At 34.4% G+C, this 21,016-nt stretch overlaps 1 pseudogene; it reads right to left on the reverse strand.

Annotated features, from left to right (window-relative positions):
* Positions 1–12,281: 12,281 nt before the first annotated feature.
* Positions 12,282–14,126, reverse strand: LOC143400504 (baculoviral IAP repeat-containing protein 2 pseudogene; annotated as a pseudogene).
* Between the last annotated feature and the right edge of the window lie 6,890 nt (positions 14,127–21,016).

Raw genomic sequence — 21,016 nt, forward strand, 5'->3', positions numbered from 1 at the left:
CAAGGAGAAACTGATGGGCATTCCAAAAGTGGAAAACTGTTACCCCTGACCCCACCCCCCACCCCGGGGAGTTTGCTCACCAAAGGAATGCTTCCCTGTACATTTCCATGGTCAGAATACCTACAAGTACCAGGGATTGAACTCAGGGGTCTGAAACACTAAGCCACATTCCCAGTCCTATTTTGTATTTTTATTTAGAGACAGGGTCTCACTGAGTTGCTTAGTGCCTCACTTTTGCTGAGGCTGGCTTTGAACTCTTGGTCTTCCTGCCTCAGCCTCCTGAGCTTCTGGGATTACAGGAATGCACCACCATGCTTGGCTTAATAATATATTTCTATCATGCAATTAAAAATTTAGTGAAAAATATTTCCAATATGTTACCCATGGTGGATAAAGCAACTCAGTTATCCATAGTTATATAATAAATGACAATTAGAGAACATAAATAAATAGAAAAACTGACTGTGGCAATAGCAAATTTGTTTATAATTGATTTTAAAATAAAGACAAGTCATCCTGATAGGGGTTCTCTTTCCTAAAATTTCAAATGAAGAAACAAGAAAGTATTATTCATATATACTCTCTTGTTTCTTCATATATGAATAATACTTTCTTGTTTCTTCATATTATATATGTAATAGTTTTATGAATGAATATGTCATTTATTAATTAGCTGATTTTTTATATGGATTGATAAACATGTATTATGACTATGCATTTCCAAAAAATAAATGTCATTGTAATGAGGTTATTATCATATAAATGCTATTAATAAATGTAAAATACTTACAAGATCAAATTTCATACTTTATATAATAATTTATAATTATGAATTCTGTGAGGAGATTCCCTGATCTCTGATATGTGACTGCTGATGTATCTGAGCTGAGTTTCTTTTTTTTTTTTTTTGGAATTGCTCTCAGCCAAGGAGGGTTGATTTGTGAAAGTCCTATCCCTTTCATAGTGGGCACTAGTATCCAATGATTGATTGAAGCAAAGTTGTGTTGGTCTAGGCTCCTCAGTTCCAGGTGGAACAACACAGAGCAAACGTCTGTTTTTGATGCTCCACTGAGATCAACTCAGGCCACAGTTATGGCTGTGTTGAACTTCAGATCCTCCCTCTGGCCAATCCTTTTCTCTTTATTCTCTTGAAGGTCTTGGTTCCCAAGACTTTCCCCCTAAGTTGTGGTCTATATGTACATTTCTGCCCCAGCGTATTTCTGGGGAAATCTGATCTTAGATTTAGGTGTCATCTAAAGTAAACTAATTCCAAAATAGATTTTGAAGTTCAACATCTAGCTAGTCAGCTAACTGCAGGAACCCTGTTATTGGAGGTAGATGGAAAAGTGCTACCTCTAGCATGCTATCGAGGTGCAATAACAAAATTGATGGGAATAGAATACCAGAGGTCAGGAATGTAACTGCTATCACAGTATCTCAGGTTTTGAGACACACAGAGTGTGCAGTGATTAGATGGACAAGGACAACAGATGGCTCTTGCTGAGTACCACTGATGTAGTGGAGAAACACAAGGAAAGTCTGAGGCAATGTGTGAAAGTTGGAGGGACTTCTCAGCTGCACATAAAGTTATTATGAATTCCTACTGCTGGAAGGCAGAAAAGCTAAGAATAATGTATAGAACTAAATTATAAAAGTATAAAAAGAGAATATTTGTAGTGATTTGTTATGTTGCAATAAGAAATTAATACACGAATTAAATATTAACATATTCATCAAATTTAACACTTTTCTCATAAATATTTGTGCTGAGGTTCTTGCTTCATCATTGCCCATAAGTTCAAAGCTACTGCATCATAATTGCCCAACCTGCCTGTCTTCTATCTTGCAAGAATTACTTTGCAAACAGTTCAGGCCCTAAAACTCTAAACATCTTTCCCCTGACTTCCCTCTTGATGGTTTAATAAAGCAAATTTTACTTGAGCATTAGGTTTTCTAGTGGTCTTTGTCACAGAGTAAGCATTATTGTGATCTCTACTATTTTAAATAATGTTATTTAAATAACCAAAATAATTAGATGATCAGTTGGCAGCATGAAAAGTTTAAATGTATACTGAATTAATAAATGTCTATACATAAATACAAATTAAACGTATGTTCTTCTGTTTTTTTTTCCTAAATATTTTTAGAATATTTCAAAATCTGTCTCATTAAAGGTAGATTGTAACAAGTTGCAATCTGGAAGTATGTTATAAGTAGCCCCCTCATGTTCACTTCTGTGGGAAAAATTTATTGAATAAGGTTTTATTTTTCACAGAGACAAAAATAGAAGATGTTCCAAGCTGCCTATATGTTCCCAAATGATTTTTTAGGGCAGAATGAAATTCCCGGTAGTTATAATAGAACTCAATGTTCTAATGTACAGAAATAAATTATTTACTTTGTACTTCTTTCCAAAGACACAAATCTAAAATATAAATTACAGTCAAATAAGTAAAACTTATATGAATTTAAATTGTTGTAATTGTTTTTCCTTCAGAGGCAAAAATTGAATGAAACCATTTTTTTTAGTTTAGATACATGACCAATGAAATTTTTTATTATAAGTTTTGTAATGACCCAATATTTACTAGTATAATTCTTTCCAAATAGGTGGATACAGATGAAGATAATCTCAGATTACCTTGTTTTCAATTGACTCCACTGACCCACAGTAGTAAATCTTTTTATTTTTACTAATGCACATATATAACTAGATCAAAATTACATTAACAGACCAAGTAAATAATATTATCAATTCATAGGAAACCAGTGATCAGAAATGTGGTCATATCTAAAATGGAATACCTTATCAGAGCAAAGAGTTTTCTTTTCTCAAGAAGAATAAATTGCAAATAAAGCTATAACTAACTTTTCAAGTATCTCACATATTATTCAAGTAAAAAATGCTAGTTGTCATTAGTAAGTTATATAAATTATTAAAATCAGTAATTAGTAAAATTATTATATAAATTAGTAAGTTATGTAAATCATGTTTCATTTCAGGAGCTGAAGGAATTTGTCCATAGGAAAAAAACTTGTCTAAGCTTATTAGCTTTTCAGTAAGAATAGCTTTTTAAATTATTGAGAACTTTGAGAGGAAAATCAAAAGGAAAACAGAGTAAATCACTTTTAGTGATTTCTTTGATTTTCTAATGAATTGATTGATGTTACAAATATTGCTCTGTTATTGCTTTTTCAAGATCTCAATGCTGAGTTTTAAGTGACTGAAATACTAGTCTGTGATAATATTTTCAGTTTAGAAAACCAAAATTCAGTATAAACTGAATTTGCTAAGACTTTTAGAGAATATCCATTGTATTACTTATCAGAAGAAAGTATTGAAAATGTCAAAATTTGGCAATGTTGAACTTAATTTGTTCTTGTGAACTTGAATATCTTGTTTCTTCATCAAAGAGCAAACTGATGACTAAGAAAAGATTTTCTTTTTAATTTTCTCTGATGATTTTAGCTGAAGGATGCAATTAAAAATTTCCTAGAAAGAACCACCACCAAACCCTATTATTAAATATTGAATGGCTTTGGTACATACTTCAAAATGATTCATAATAAATTTAACCTAAACTTTAAGGCAAAATAGTGCTTAAACTCACACTATAGTTGAAATCATTTTTGACTATTAACATTTTAAAATTGCAAGTAATGTTATTTTGCTATCAGAAGTTAAACATGGAGCAAGATCTTTATTCTTACCTCAGATGCATTTGCACTTAAAATTTGAGCACATAATATTGCTCAAAATTTGATGCAAGTACAAAAAGATGTGTATTTCAAAATCCAAGTTTTCAATGAAGAAGCTTCAAACTGGTCTTCAACTGGAAGGTTAATCTGCAATGCAATGACATTATAAAAAACAAATACCAAAAAAAAATTTTTTAAATAATTCTAAAAATACTTTCCAAGTGATGAATATTTTCAGTCAAAATCATATTTGTTGGTATTAGTTAATACCTATCTATGTGAAAATGAGTTTTCAAAGATGAAATATATAAAATTGCTTTATAAATTAGCATAAGAGATGAATTTAATTTTGAGATGTATTTAACTTTGACTCTCCAAATAATTCTATTCTTCTCATTTGTATATTTGTGTAACGAAACACTGTAATCAATTATTATTGTTAGTGTTTAATTTTCATAAAATTATGAAAATTTGTTTTATGAATGCTTATGTAATCTTAGATTTTTACCCTTAGCTCATAAAGCCTTACATATTTATTATTTGCTCCTTTACAAAAAAAAAAAAAAAAATCCCCCCCCCCAAAAAAAAAAACAAACCAAGTTTTCTGATTTCTGACATAGAGTTTTGTTTTTGAAAGATCTCAGAATGGAAACATAAAATAATAAATAACAATGTAAGTCAGGCTTTTTAATATGTTAAATGAAAGATAGTGAAGAAGGTTGGGAGAAATAAAGGAAGGTCTCTCAGGAAGAATGGGATTTCAGCTGAGCTTTCAGGGATGTGTGTGTACAGAATGGAGGCAGGGGGAAGCTTTGAGGAAGCTGCTTCCTGCAGAGAAGGTGGCACTCAATTCACAAAACACAGAAAGTCAGAAGCATTGAAGGTGTACCTCAAGAACCACCAGCAGGTCAGTTTGATCAGATAGGAGACCTCATTTCAATTAGAAGGGTTCAAGGAGGGAAAGTGAGTGGGCAAGATTGTTGAAGGTCTTAAATGCCAAGCCAAGGAGCACAGGGTTTATTTCGTGGCAAAAAGTAGAGTTCTAATAATACTCAGTGAATTATTCCTGTGTGTGAATTTTTCTTTATTCCTCATAAGTACAAATATTATCAAATTTCATATATTCCTTAATATATATCCCTTAATATATATATATAAAAACCCTCCAACAGAATGGACATTAGGAAAACCATTCAATGACAAAGACAAGCAAAAAGAACATAGTTAAAAAAATATTTGGGAGTAATCCATTTTGGCATCATAGGGTTCAAGAAAAATGTAAATTTTGTGGACTGTAAAATACAATGCCTTACTAGAAAAATTGAGTTTTAAGATTATGTACTCTATTACTTTAGGAAAAAAAGTGGGAAATTTGATTTTTTAAAAATTTGTGGAGTAGTAAATATATACAAAATGGGTCATACCAAGGATGTCACTGATCAAAATATTACCATTTATTTTTAATAAGGCCATTTTTATTGATTTCTGACAATAAACAATTCTAATTGAAAATTCAAATGTCTCTCTTCAAGTGTGGTAGAAACATTAGGAAAAAAAGGGTGGTGGTGAAATGGGAAGGATTGATAACTTCATCTGCTCTCTAATGTTTGGTTGTGATAAAATCTCAAGGTAGGTTGGGGCTTTGCTTGCCGCAGTCCGGCTGCAGCAAAATAACCGGGGGTGACGAACAACTTGATTAGATTGATACAGCAGGAGTGGAAACCGTTTATTTTAGGACAGGAGCGATATTTATACATTCCACACAGCTTATCTAATTAACAAAAACTAGATACAGCAGTCAACCAATAAGGAATCTCCACACTTAATGGCTCGCTGGAGTTACTTCACAAACCACTCCCTCTGGCAAAATGCCAGGTGCCATCCAGACTTGTTTACAGATTCTAACATTTGCCAGGCACCATCCTGACTTGTTTACAGACCTTAACATTTGCTTTTACTCAATGAAAAAAATGAAACATGAGAAAATGATTTCAGTCCCTTCTCCAACCTCAATTACCTTAGTTTTTAAAAAAAATTTTTTTAATGTTGATAGACCTTTATTTTATTCATTTACTTATATGCAGTGCTCAGAATCAAACCCTATGCTTCACATATACTAGGCAAGTGCTCTACCACTGAGCCACAACTGCAGCCCCCAATTACTTATTTTAAGAGATTTATCTAAAGCAATTTTAAAAACTATAGCAGCTGTGCCTAATCTGTATACAAACTGCTTTGCATTTTCCACTAATCTAAGTATTAATTGAAATAACTTTGAAACAAATTTAGCTCAATATGAGGATATCCAGTTTATATGGAATTTACTTATAAAATTGACCAAAATCTTAACTTTTGCTTGTATTCATTTGTTTAAAGACACTGCAAACAATGGGCTGGGGTTGTGGCCAAGTGGTAGAGTGCTTGCCTAGCATGTGTGAGGCACTGGGTTCAATTCTCAGCACTGCGTATAAATAAGATAAAGGTCCATTGACAACCATATATATATATAGATAGATATGGATAGATATACATATGTATGTACATATATATATATACATATATATAATATATTTATCTTACATATACTTATTTAATACAGTTAATCTTAAATAACCCCATTTTATTTTTTTTTTTTTTGGAATTTGTAACACAAATGAGTAGATCAAACAAAGTAGGACCTGGGATTAAAATATTTTTATACTCTCAACGCAAAGAGAACTTTGTTTTTTAATGAAGAAAGGAAGAGGAAAACATCATGTCATTTTCGTTAAAATATGTTTGTATATAATATTTGACTATTGTGGCTTAAAATTCTACCTTCAGGCTTGTTTAGTTCCATAAGGGCTGACACATTGCAGTATGATTTCTTACAACTTCTGTAAAAATATCAAATGTATAGTTTAATGTAAATGATTTTGTTATGTTACTGTTTTCCTTTTTTGTGAGAAGACTAAGCTTATCAATGGATTCTTGTTAGAGCCTCTGTTTCCTACAGTCACTGTTATAAAAATTAAGAAATCATGGATTTATGAATGGTGGCAGTAGAAACTGGTAAGACAGTGTAGACATCAAAACAGGACTTTAGTCCAACTTTTAGAAATGGATTATAGAACCAGGAGATTGGAGAGCAAATAGTCATTAAGGACACAGAGTCTCGATTTTCTTTCTTTCTTTTCTTTTCTTTTTTCTTTCTTTTTTTTTCTTTCTTTTTTTTTTTTTTTTTGTTTTTTGGTGGTGCTGGGGATCAAACCCAGGGACTTGTGCATGTGAGGCAAGCCCTCTACCAACTGAGCTATATCCCCAGGCCCCAGAGTCTTGATCTTGAACAAATAAATATTTGAAACTCCAAACATTTCTTAGACTATCGTTTACAGTAATTTCTTTGACATATTTTTTTCCTGGACATATTCAAATAAAGGTTGAATATCCAAACCAAAGGAAAGACACAAAATAAAGAGAAAAGTGATCTGGTTAAAGAGAAAAAAGAGCAAGACTGAGCCTCTAATGACTGATCTAGGCAAGCACATTCAGAAAGTGTCAGGATATACCCTTGGCATATGAATAAGCACTTGTAAACAGACACAAGTGCACACTCACACACAGATTTTTGATGGTCAAACAATGCTTTCCCCAATTTATTGGACCATGGAAACCCTTTTTTGCTAGAATACTTTTTGTGTGAGCAATAGTTGACAAAACAAACCTTGAAATTTAGACATCTGATTTTATTTTATGCTGACAATAAAATCCTTAAGATAGCAACTCAGTTTTATGCATTCCAATATTTGGTGTATTACAAAGATTCAAATAAAATTGATTGACCCTCATTGTTTGACCCACTAAACTACTTATTGACCTTTGTAAATGGAAAAAAAAAAAAAGAGAAAAAGGGAAAATATTCTAAACTATGTGCTAAGCATCAGGGGGTTCAATGCAGATCTGTTTAACTCCAACCAGGAATACACTGTTGTTCCGCTCTAGGGATCAACATCTGCATGGGCTGTAAAGTGCCTAGAGTTCTTGGGCACAACTCCAAGAACCATTATGTGAATGATGAGACCCCTGAAGTTGGACCACATTTTTTCCTACCAAAAGCTGTGCACTTCCTGCTCTCTTTGGGGGCAAGTGTGCTCTTGTTTCTCCCTCTTCTTACAAGATGGCCTATCTCGAGTAGAAATAGGGCATAAGGGAATTTCAGAAACCATGGAAAATTTAGTTCTGGGTAATGGAAACCTTAGAAGGCATTATCATTTTTAGGATACCTTATTTGAATTACTTGAAGATCTTGTAAAAGTGCAGATTCTGATTTGGAAGGACTAGGGTGTGGCCCGAGATTACTTTTAATAAACTCTGAAATGATGCTTATGCTGTTGATCTATGCATACATTTGAGGAGCAAAGCCTTAGAGTATATGGAAACCCAGAGGCAGAAATTTCCCTCCCATTTGAAATCTAGAATCTTTTGGAAACTTCTTAGGTAATAAATGAGACCATACTTTGCCTCCTGAGTTGCAGATTCCAATAATGAGCTCAAATTGCTTTCTTGATGTTGTCACAAAACTTGATTATTCCAAAATTGTGAGGTGACAGAATCTCTTAGTTTTTACTAGGTTGTCATTGTGACTATGGAGTCTGGCTCTACAATAATGTAGAATTCTTGTGTTAAAGATTAAAATAAACTTGGGCTGGGATTGTGGCTCAGCAATAGAGTTCTCGACTAGCATGTGTGTGACCAGGGTTCGATTCTCAGCACCACATAAAAATAAAGGCATTGTGTTGTGTCCATCTACAAAAAATTTCTCTCTCTGTCTCTCTCTCTCTCTTAAAAAAGATTAAAATAAACTTTGACAAAGAGGTATGAAGGGAAGGGTCAGGGAGGTGGGAATAGGAAATACAGTAGAATGAACTGGGCATAACTTTCCTATGTTCATAAATGAATATACAGCCAGTGAAACTCTACATCACATACAATCATGAGAGTGGGAAGTTACACTCCATATATGTGTGATATGTCAAAATATACTCTACTGTCATGTATATGTAAAAAGCACAAATTAAAAAAAAAAGATTAAACTCATATAGATGAAGTTTTTGAAAAATTAACTTGATTGGTCACATTTCAAACTCAAAAATCAATTCAATGTCATTTGATCACCTATTATTTTGGAGAGTAAGAATTCAAAAACGACTAAGGTAATTCTGTTCTTATGGGGGCCACTATCAGAGAGAGAGAGATAAAAGAAAAATAAGTAGAAAATTATAAGACAGTTAAGTTAGTACAAAATAATATTGCTATGCTTAAAATAAAAAAAAAATGATTGCACAAAAAGAATGTACTGCTAATTATATGTGGAACAGTGTGGAGGACTTCAAAGGAGCAGAATGAGAGGACAAAATGATGGAGGAAATTATAGGCAACAGAACATAGTCAGCAATACAGGGAATAAAACACAGCTGTATTTGGAACATTTTATGTCATGATATGTACATAAATTTTCAGCTTCTGATTATGATAGGGGAATGATGGTTAAAGATGAGTTTAGAGAGGTATTCCCTAAGATCCTATGTGAAAGGCTGTGATTTTTATGCTAAGGAATGTTAACTTTATGCAATTGGCAAGATAAAGTCATTAGAAAACATTACAAGTAGACACAATCACATGTGTATAATAGAAAGTAACCCTAGTGCAAGACACAGGGAAGAAAGTAGTAACTCTGGTATACAATATGGGGGAGAGACTGGAGTAATAGAAACCAGATTTAAAAAACAAACAAACAAACAAACAAAAAACTACTGTAATAAGGACCAGGGGGACTGAACTAAGACAAAGAACATCAGCAGCATGGAGGTGAAGAAACAGATTATAATTCAGGAAATGAAGGTGTGAGGATGGCCTTAGGCCTGAGCCTAAGCAACTCCATTTTAAAAACTCCAGTTTGAAAATTCCAGTCTCATTAAGCACATCCAACAGAGCCCTATGGCCTCAGACAAGTCACTTCCTCTCATCCCGATAAATAGAGTGAAGCCTCTGGCGGGCTGTTCTTGCCTGATAAGAGGGAAAGGTGAGAAGATCAGGGTGGAAACTACCAGATCAGATAGTTTTGATCCCAAGGTAAATAATGTCATGGAGAAATCGGGTGGTAGCTTATAAGGATAGAAAGGGGGGTCAAAAGCCCAAAAATTTAATATAAATAATAGAGCTAATGAATAGGGATTCAGCTAGCTGAAACAAGGATGCACTGGAGCTGGAGGGCCTGATGAGGACCAGGACTAACATCCCATCACTTGTCATCGTTTTCCTGATCCTCTGAGTGAGTGAGTGTGCATCTTCTGGAAGTAAAGCCCAAGCCTTCAGACTTTTGAACTTAGCACACAAAGGGAATGTCTGTCATTAGCCTGTCATAATTAAGTGTGCTTGCAGTGTTTAGAATTAATCTAGAGTTGTTTGCTGTGAATTAATTAATCTAGAATTGTTTGCTGTGAATTGATTATGTCTATTGCAGTGCCTAGCATTAAGGATTGTCATTTTCTTGATTAAGAACCTATAGAATGAAATTATATTGAATAATTTGAGTGAATAAAGCATTGAACAGGGGCAGAAGCATGTGGGCATTCTTTATTTCTCCCCCTCAACTCCATATGTCACAATTTTGCCCCCTTGCAATAGAAGGACAGTGTGCTAAAATGAGATATTCTGCTACTTGTTAGAAATGACATTATTCTTTAGAGCTGACAGTGATTATCAAGATATTTGGTTAGTAGGGTTGGGTTCTCTGGGCACAACACATTTTATAAATATGCACTTGCTTTTAAATTTAGGTTTATTTATGTGTGTGTGTGACAAAGAGCACAAACACATTTGTTTAACCTTTCAGTCCTCCATACATGGACTCTGGTTATGCTAAGGGAAGTTCTTTGGTTCATAATGGTATGAGGATAAGCTGTGGGAAATGTACTTTATCTTGGGTGTTTTCTTAGGTCAAGGTTACCAGTCTGCAAGAATTCCTGTCATTTTTCTCTGCTGTGTATATATATATATATATATATATATATATATATATATATATATATACACACACACACACACACACACACACACACACAGGGGAATGAACCCGGGGGGTCTTAACTGAAAGATCTAACAAGGCTCATTGTCAGAGAAAATGCCCATTTATTGAGGAACAGCTCTGCATATTTATAGAGCTGGGGGTGGTTTGACAGTTATGACAGTTTAATGGTTGAAGGGTTTGACGGTTGGTATGGGGTGCTTTCTGATTGGTGGGTAAGGATCATGTGAGCCAGCAGGGCTAGTCTGATTGGTGGGTAAGGATCATGTAAGCCAGCAGGGCTCACCATTGGTTGGCTCTTCTCAGGGGATGGGGAAGTTAGTCTTTGGAGCTGGGGCAACTCCCAATATTAACCACTGAGCCACATCCCCAGCACCTTCTCTATTTTATTTAGAGACAGGGTCTCACTGAATTGCTGAGGCTGGCTTTAAACTCATGGACTTTCTGCCTCAACCTCCCAAGCTGCTGGGATTATAGGTATGTGCCACTGCTCCTGGCTGATATTTCTTGACCGCTCAAGGGGCAGACCCATTCCTCACACATGTCCTTCTGTGTAGCCAGATATAGGGATATATGTTTCTCTTTTCCTGCCTTTCTCAACTTTTCAAGTTTATCCATGGTGATCAGTACCAAGAAAGTTTCTCTTTGTTTACCTCCTCAACAAAGAAGGCAGACACAGATGGAGCCATAGATTGAAGTTTATGTAAACTGAGCTTCATAGTATCTCCTTACAGAGTTGTTAATGCAGAAGTGTTAGATGACATTTTATCTCCTTTTGGAGTCATTAATCTAGGGGTGTTAGATGACATGTTATCTTCTCTTGAAGTCATTAATCTAGAAGCATTAGATTATTTGATAGAAAAACCTTTGAAAATTTCAATATACATCATTATTCTATCATATCATTTGTTTGATTTAATAATCGATCCCTTTTTAGAAAGTAGTTTTGGTACACAATTTGAACCTTTAAAAAAGGTACAAATTTAATGTATGTAATCTGAGGAAGTTAAACATATTATGACAAAATCTAGGAAAAACAAAAAAAGCACAAAATTTTTTGATGATACAATACTTATAAAGAATTTTATTGTTTCTCACAGGTTAAGGGAAATATTGTTTATCGGTAACAGAAAAATCCTTACTTAACAAAACAAGTGAAAAAGTACCAAAGAATCTGTCAGGAACTCTGATGAATTACAGTGTTACTAATTTACAGTTTTCAACTATACTGTAATGTAGTACTCAAAGCTTTCATAAATACCAAATCCAGTAACTCCTGAAATGGTCCATAACAAACACTGACACTACTCCTTTAATTCTTCCTGTGTTCACACTTAAATACTGATTTAGTTCATGAAAAACAAGTCTTCTTTTGCAACTAAATGGATTAAGATTAAATATACAGTACTATCTGTTTTTGAAATAAGATTATTCATACCTAAATAAAATAGAACATAAATGTTACTAAATGAAGAACCAAACATTCCTTGTTTTAATTTTAGATGACTTCCAATGTTCAACAACAGCTTAAAGGCTTTTTGGTAAAGACTAAAATATAGCCTATTCTTCTTTTATGAGAGAAATGAAGAGTACCCTTGATTATACCCCTACAAATAGGACATTTTCTTAGAGATGGGGCATACTCCTGGCATATTACCAGATGACCACAAGGAATGAACACAATAGAAACTTCTTTGTCCATACAAACCTTGCAGGTTCTTTCTTCTTGTAATCTCCTCAACTGTTCTTCTAGTGGCAGACCTGAAACATCTTCTGTTGGAATATACTTCATATTCTTTTACACAAATAAGTTCTCATATAATGTAGAGTCAATTTCATTTAAACAGTTTTTGAAGATGTTGGCTGCAGCATTTCCTTTAACTAAAATGGTATCAATCAGTTCTCTTGCTTGTAAAGGTATCTGTGTTTTTTTGTTTAATAATATCATGTTCCTGTTTATTAATTACATTGGCCTTTAAAAGATTATCCAAGATAGGAAGGACACATGTCAACTGTTGAAAGAGAGCCATTCTATTCTTCCGTATTAATGACAAATCATCTGATGCCATTTCTTCAGCTTGTCTTTCCTTCTCCTCTTCTCTTCTTTCATCTTCAGCATCAAGAAGTGCTGATACAATATCATTAACTTTTTTTTATAATTCTCTCCAGTGGTTAGGATTTTACTTTGAACTGTCTGTTTTACCAGACTTCTACTAAAGCCCATTTCCAAAGCAGATTTAACCACAGGTGTATTTATCATGACTGCATCTTCTGAAGAACTTTCTCCAGGTCCCAAATGAACAATTGGTTCAGCATTTTCTTCTCCAAGAGTATCTGATGTTGACAACAGTTGTTCAAGAATATAAGGATGTCTTGCTTGAATCTCATCAACAAACTCTTGCCCTTTCATTCGTATCAAGAACTCACACCTTGGAAACCATTTGGCATGTTCTACCCATGGATCATCTCCAGATTCCCAACATTTCAAGCCACCATCACAACAAAAGCATTTGACATCATCATTTAGATCCACGTAATAAAAACCAGCACTTGAAAGCTGCTCAGGCTGAACTGGAACACTAGCTGGCCAGTACATAAATGCTCTCATTCAAGCTGTGTGTGTCTGCGTGCTCAGATTTGAAACACTAAACCTCAGTGTTTCTAGAGAATTTTCTCAAAACTGACAGTTGGGAAAATGTCTCCTGTGTTCTGACATAGCATCACCCTTTGGTTCCCAGTTATTTAGCTTCCTGCCACAGGCAAAGCAGGCTACCTTATCTCCAGGTCCTACATAGTAAAAGCCAGCTCTCTCCAATTCCAATGGTGACAAAAAGGTTAAGGGCCACATATTATAAGTAAGAAATCTGGCTTCTTCGGTACTCATTGCATAACTATAGGGGTTAGTCCTCAAAGGAGAGAAGTCTTCAACAGCTCTACAATTAAGAGGATTTAGTGAAAGGCAGGAATAAGAATCCCTGAATGAGCCACTACATTCCAAACTAGGAGATAATGAATGTGCAACATGGTTTCTCATTGGAGAGGTATTCTTAGAGGTGGATTGTAGACTAGCTGAAACCAAATTCTGAATAAATCTGCAGCTAGGATATAGCTGTTTATGCTTTTCAATAGGACTGTCTCCTTGTTTCCAGTTATCCAGCATCAGGCCACAACAGAAACATCTGACTTTGTCATTCACACCAGTGTAATAAAAACCAGCATGAGCAAGACTCCTTTCTGAAACAGGAACACTGATGGGGAAAGTTGAATATGTAGGCATTCTGTAGAGCTCACATGAAAAATCATACTTCATTGTTTGTTTGTTGTCATTTGTCCAATTTGACAGGATTGTGCCGTCTTCCATTATCTCCTTATTTTTTGATGCAAGGGATCTTGGATAACTCTTTCGAGGTAATTTTGTGCATGAGTAGGAAGCAGTACTTTTTGATGACTAAAACTTTCACATACAACTTCTTGTCACTTTTTGCCACAAAAAGAAATCAAAGACTTCTGTTTAGTTGAACTTCCATACCCCCTTTACTAGATTTATATTTCTCCTAAATTACCAGGATACTTTGTTTGGGATTCTATTAACACTTTTAAGTAAACTACATGCTCCAATTTGGTATAATAACTGACTTAAAGGCCTGAAAAAAGTTTATACACTCCTAAAAGTATTAAAATTATTTTTCAAAGAAGTTTATATTCTCAAAATTCTAAGCAACTATAGAATATCTAAATTGTGTTTTTTAATTTGCTTTTGGTTACAAGCTATAAAGCCTAGATATAAGGACAATTACTGATTATGCCACAAAAGTAAAGTTAAATTTAGGCTTTTTTTCCTTTATAAGCGGTTTACTGTGAAATCCAAAATAATCTCATCTTATTCTAGCAAATAAATAATTAAAATTTTCAAAGGGTCACATTATTTAAAAGCTAGTTGCACACAACTTATCACAGAATTGACTTAAGTGGGTTATGTTAGCTTCAGCCAACAACTTTTGGGGAATTCAACACCCAAAGCCTTATTGTGTCCCTCCTCACCTGTTATATGAGATGTCAAATGAATATTGTTTAAAGCTAACTGTTAACTCTTCTACCTTTGACAAACATTATCTATTTTGTTTCTATTTCCTGCAGTATCATGTTGTCTTTCTTCCTAACTCTGCATATCTCTTTATTATACCTGGTCAACTGATGGTATTTTCTCCATTAAAGTCAGCCATAAAATTTCCACAGCACACACTTTCTATATTGCATGAAAAATTTTAAGTAAACTGATTTTCATTTAAGGACCATTCAGATATGGTATCAGTCATGATAAATGAGGAATCAATTTATCAAGACAGCTCTTTTGTTATCACAATTGCCTAACACTATATTACCAAATGAATTATTGTTTACACAGAATGTATCAGAATTTAATAGCTTTCTTTATGAAAACTCATTATACTAAAAATGTGATTCATACACAAAATGTACACTCCCTAAAATTCAAATTTTATCCCTTTATAAAGCTTTGCACTTTCCATAATGAGATTCATTTCTGCAGGGGGAAAAAATGAGTAGGGGGGAACTCTTCAGGGCTGTACATCACAGTACCAGAGCTGAAAGCAGGAAAGCAGGGCGGCTGCTAGGAGACCTCCTCACACCAGGAAAGCAACTCAAAAGGTCCAAATTTAACGTATATCATTTGAGGAAGTTAAACATAGTATGACAAATCCTAGAAAAAACAAAATGTTTATTTTATAAATTTTGGATATAAATATACAATCACATTATCCAAATCCAACAAATGTGTGTTGAACTCTTTTCATATATACTTCACTGAGATAGGTCCTATGAGTATCCAAAACAAGACAGCTGTTTATCTTTTAATATGGTATGATATTGAATGTCCAGTGAACATAAGCAGATCCAATAAGATCCAGTGAATGAATGACCTCTTGAAGAGGATCCCAGTGTAGATTGTTAGAGAGAAAGCTCTGTGGAGTTAGGAGCCTTCCCTCCTCTGCTTTGTTTTGTAATATTTTTGAAATCCTTTGTTATATGTTATACATTTTTCTCCATCATCTCAAAATATACTTTGAATAAGTACTCATGAGCTCCTATCTCACATACCCTCTGTATCACTCAGTTTTTCTCTCTGCTGCTCCACTTCTTTGGGGATACATTTTTGAATGACTTCCTTTAAGAAAAGCCCCATTTTGCACAATCCATGTCTTTTCCTCCATCAGAAAGCTTCACCTGTGTGACCTTCTTCAGACCCAGTCACTTTCCCAAACCAGGAGACTACCAGCCTCAGGAGAGTTAAGGTTATTTGTTTGCCACCAACTTCCTAGCTCTTCATTCCAGGCTCTGCTTTTTATACATGCAATACACTACAATACCTGCTGCATCTATTTCTTAGAATACAAAATAAGCATTTAATTTTGACTGAATAACTTCTTTTTAAAAACATCAGGCCCTGTCCTGTCAGTTTTCTTGCAATAGCTTTATGTTGCACTCGAGAGTACCTGGATGGTATACCTGTGACTTTCAAAAGAAGTATCATTAAGTGCTGATAGTGCACCAGGAGAAGCATTCTTGGTAGTTTTGAGAAATAATGATGTGGCTGATGATGGTAGACTTTCTTCCAGAATAAAAGTTGTGGCATGTTATAAATGATAAAACCAGAGTAAATATTTTAAAAATTACTGGGCTTACACAGTGAAAAGCAATAAAAGCAACTTGCTTCTTGGTCCTGTAACCAGACCAGAAATGCATTTTAATTTTTTTTCCCTAAATAAACTGCAGCATTTTCAAAATGTCAATGTTGCTAAGTATTTCATGGTCTAAATATTTTCCTTCTTTGCTGTAAAATTATAGATTTATCTTCTTCTTTAGGATAACGATTAGCATAGTATTTCTTAAAGAACCTGGATTTTCCACCTTAAGCTGTATTTTTCTCTACAGAGCAAGTATTTTAAGCAAGTTTTTGAAACCAACTTCACAAGCCCTAGAAACTTTTTATTTGTATTCTGTTTGAACTGTGAACTTATACTTAAAAGAATCTTTCTTCTTCATAGTCATGAGTTTCTTGGATTTCTCACTCCTGTGTTCCCAGTGCCAAGATTTCTAGAATAACTAAACTAATCTTTATGTAAATAGAAACATGTCCCACAGTGCTCTGCAGCTGCTATCAAGATGAAAATACCAATCTTTTCACCTCCCTGTGCTTACACCCAGCCAAGCAGCATCTGTAGCCTAACCTCTTCCACTTCCACAGAATTTTAATGCCTTTGTCTGTCTTCACAAATAAACATTTTTTTTACATTTCCAGAGTTGTGTGAAACATTAGCAGAATCAGATACTAAGACATCGTCTTGCTTAGTTCTCAAGGAGTCCTTCTAAATTTGAGCACGTTTGCTATAATCCAGTGTGATTACACCTGGACACTGCTGGTGGAGGCAAGGCCTCAAGTGGACATGTTCCCAATTTAACTCCAGGAAGACACCTGGGTATGCCATCTAGTCAGGATTGATTCTGGTTGCTTTACTGAGTGAGAGAGAGGTAAAAACTTGTGGACCATTGCCATGGAAACTAGGACTCCTTTCCCTAGCTGAATATTGTTTGATAATAGTAATCAGAAGTATTAAATTCTACTGTTATTTCAAATGTAACTAGTGTACTATTGAGAATGTATTATTAAAATTGAAAATACAAATTAAAGGGAAATGTTATGTAAGGTTTTAAAGTCCAGAGCATGATTCTTGGTTGATTTTTCTTTTTAATAAAAACTATGTGCATGATTTCACATGAAGTACCTGAATGTCAGCTCAAATAAATTACTTCACAGTTAAAAGATTAGTATAAAAATGAATATGACTCAGACTTGGGAGTGGGAAGTGTGAGAGCAATAGTTTGTGGGCAAGAAGTGAATTCGCTAAAGTGTTTTATATAATGTTTGTGAGAAAAAAGGGTGATAAAAGTATTATCTTCATATTTATTGATGCTAATCTATATGGACAATTTGTACCATCACAGAATTAATGTGTGTCAATTTTTCTGTATAAAGCACTATGCTGGACTACACACATTCAAGCAGAGATATCTGTTTATTAAAAAAAATCATGGGTGCTTGTGTTTTTAACATATAACTTTGCTCTCATGATAGAAAATTCTAAAAGTTGAGCTGGGGTAAGATGTTTCCAAATAAAGTATTAAATTTAGCAGTTATAGAGTTGGAGCTGAGAACTTTTCTTTAATTTCTTCTAATTATTTCTTAAAAATTGCCTGTTCACAGCAACTCATAAAATGAAAAACTAATAAAGAATGATCACAAAAGACTATTTCTACTTTCTCTCTCTCTCTCTCTCTCTCTCTCTCTCTCTCTCTCTCTCACACACACACACACACACATATTTTAAAAGGTAACTAGCTTTACACACATTTTAAAAAGTGACAAGCTTTGAAAGACACTTAAAAAATAATATAGGTGAAATCTTAGAGTAGTTTTGATTCAGATTTCTCTAATTACTAAAGATGTTGAACACTTTTTCATATATTTGTTGATCACATGTATATCTTTTTCTGAGAAGTGTCTGTTCAGTTCCTTAGCCCATTTATTGATTGCATAGGTTTTTTTTTTGGTACTAAGTTTTTTGAGTTCTTTATATATCCTGGAGATTAGTGATTTACCTGATGCATGTACATGTGGTAAAAATTTGCTTCCAAAATGTAGACTCTCTCTTCAGCTCAATGACTACTTCTTTTGCTGAGAAGAAGCTTTTTAGTTCTAATGCATCCCATTTATTGATTGTTGATTTTATTGCTTACACTTTAAGAGTCTTGTTAAGGAAGTAGGGGCCTAATCTGACATGATGAAGATTTGGGCCTACTTTTTCTTATATTATGTGCAGGGTCTCTGGTCTAATTCCTAGGTCCTTGATCCACTTTGAGTTTTGTGCATGGTGAGAGACAGAGGTTTAATTTCACTTTGCTACATATGGATTTCCAGTTTTTCCAGCACCATTTGTTGGAGAGGCTGTCTTTTCTCCAGTGTATGTTTTTGGCACCTTTGTTTAGTATGAGGTAACTGTATTTATGTGGGGTGGTCTCCGTGTCTTCTATTCTGTATCTTGGTCTACATTCCAGTCAATAAATGAGCTAAGGAACTGAACAGATACTTCTCAGAAGAAGATATATATGCAATCAACAAATACATGAAAAAATGTTCAATATCTCTAGTAATTAGAGAAATGCAAATCAAAACTACTTTAAGATTTTATCTCACATCAGTCAGAATGGCAGTTATCAAGAATACAGACAGCAATAAATGCTGGTAAGGTTGTGGGGGAAAGGGCACATTCATATATTGCTGGTTGGACTGCAAATTGTTGCAACCACTCTGGAAAGCAGTATGGAGATTCCTTAGAAAACTGGAATGGAACAACCATTTGACCCAGCTATCCCACTCCTCGGTCTATATCCAAAGGACTAAAATCAGCATACTATAGTAATGCAACCACATCATTATAGCATTAATATAGCAGCTCAATTTACAATAGCTAAATTGTGGAACTAAACTAGATTCCCATCAATAGATGAATAGACAAAGAAACCATGGTATATATTCACAATGGAACATTACTCAGCATTAAAAGAGAATAAAATTGTGGCATTTGCAGGTAAATGGATGGAGCTGGGGAATATTATGCTAAACAAAGTATGCCAATCCCAAAAAACTAAATGCTGAATGCTTTCTCTGATTAGTGGATGCTGATGTATGATGGTGGGGAGCATGGGAAGAATGGAGGATTTTTGGATTAGGCAAAGAGGTTGGGGGAGAGGGGTTATGAGGGTAGGAAAGATGGTGAAATGAGATGAACATCATTACCCTAGGTACATGTATGATTGCACGAATGGTGCATCTCTGCACTGTGTACAACCTGTAGAATTGAAATGTTTTGCTCCATTTGTGTAGGATAAATTGAAATATATTCTACTGTTATGTGAAACTAAGTAGAACAAATAAAAAAAATGAATATATAAAAAATTAATGTTTTCTGCTTGGGGATATTATAAATAAAGTTACTGTGAATGTTTTTGTACAAAAAAAAAGATAGGTTTTCAGATTTTATTTGTTGTTAATTTTTAAAGCTGTCATTTTACCTCTAACATTATAATAGGCAGAATTCTGAGATGGCCCCTAAGATTTCCTATCCCTGTTTGATCTACCCAAGGCTGTAATGTGATGGAGTTTGCATCTTGATTAGGATATATGCTGTAGCAGCTAACCTCAAGATATCAAAGTTATCAGGATATGAATGATATACCTCATGAGTCCTTTAAAGCAGAGAATTTTACTCTTGGTGATCTCAGAAAGAGAAATCAGAGAAATTAAGTGCATGAGATGGGATAGATGTAAAGCATTTGTCTGTGGCTGGGATGGAAAGGGCTATTTGGCCAGGACCTAAGAATAGCCTCTATGAGCTGGAACATGTTATAGGCCCATAGCTGCCAAAACAACAGGGACCTTAGGTGAATACCCACAAGGGAAGAATTTTCTGCCAACAATCTAAATAAGCATGAATGTGGATTCTTTCTCAGAGCCTCCAGATAAGAATGCAACCTAGTTGACACTCAGTTTTAGCCTGTGAGTCCTGCAGTAGACAACTTGGCCACATTGCATTCCAACTCCTGACCTACTCAACTGAGCAAATACATGGATGCTGTTCAAGGCCACTGATCTTATTATAATTTATAGGCAGCAACAGAAACCAAATATGCTCACTTTTCCTGGTATGATTGTTTATGCCTAGAAGTCATGGACTCAGAAACTTCAAGCTAGGAAAAGCAAAATAAAGACAGTTTGGGGCATATAGTATTCTCTTATATTACATTTTACAGGTTTAAAGAGAGGATCAAATATGTATTGTCTATGTAAAATGTTTCAGTTTACTGTTAAATAAACTGTAAATTTCATTTAGAATTATAATTTTTTTAAATTAGTCTTTATATACATTTCAATACATAATTTTCATACTCCAGGTATTTGGGAAGAGGAGAAATACAGAGAAAAGGGCTAAAGGTGGAGAGTGGAAGAGGAGGAGGGAAAGGTTGAGGAAGAAGAAGGGAGGGGGAGAGACAGAGAAAGAGACCGGGAGAGAGAGAAACAAAATGTATTATTTGCCAGGCGGCCAAGGAAACAGTGTTCAACCTCTTTTGTAATTACTGATTTACTAACCAGAGCTCCAAGAAAATCCAGAAACA

Source organism: Callospermophilus lateralis, chromosome 5, assembly GCF_048772815.1.
Source record: "Callospermophilus lateralis isolate mCalLat2 chromosome 5, mCalLat2.hap1, whole genome shotgun sequence".
Lineage (NCBI taxonomy): Eukaryota > Metazoa > Chordata > Mammalia > Rodentia > Sciuridae > Callospermophilus > Callospermophilus lateralis.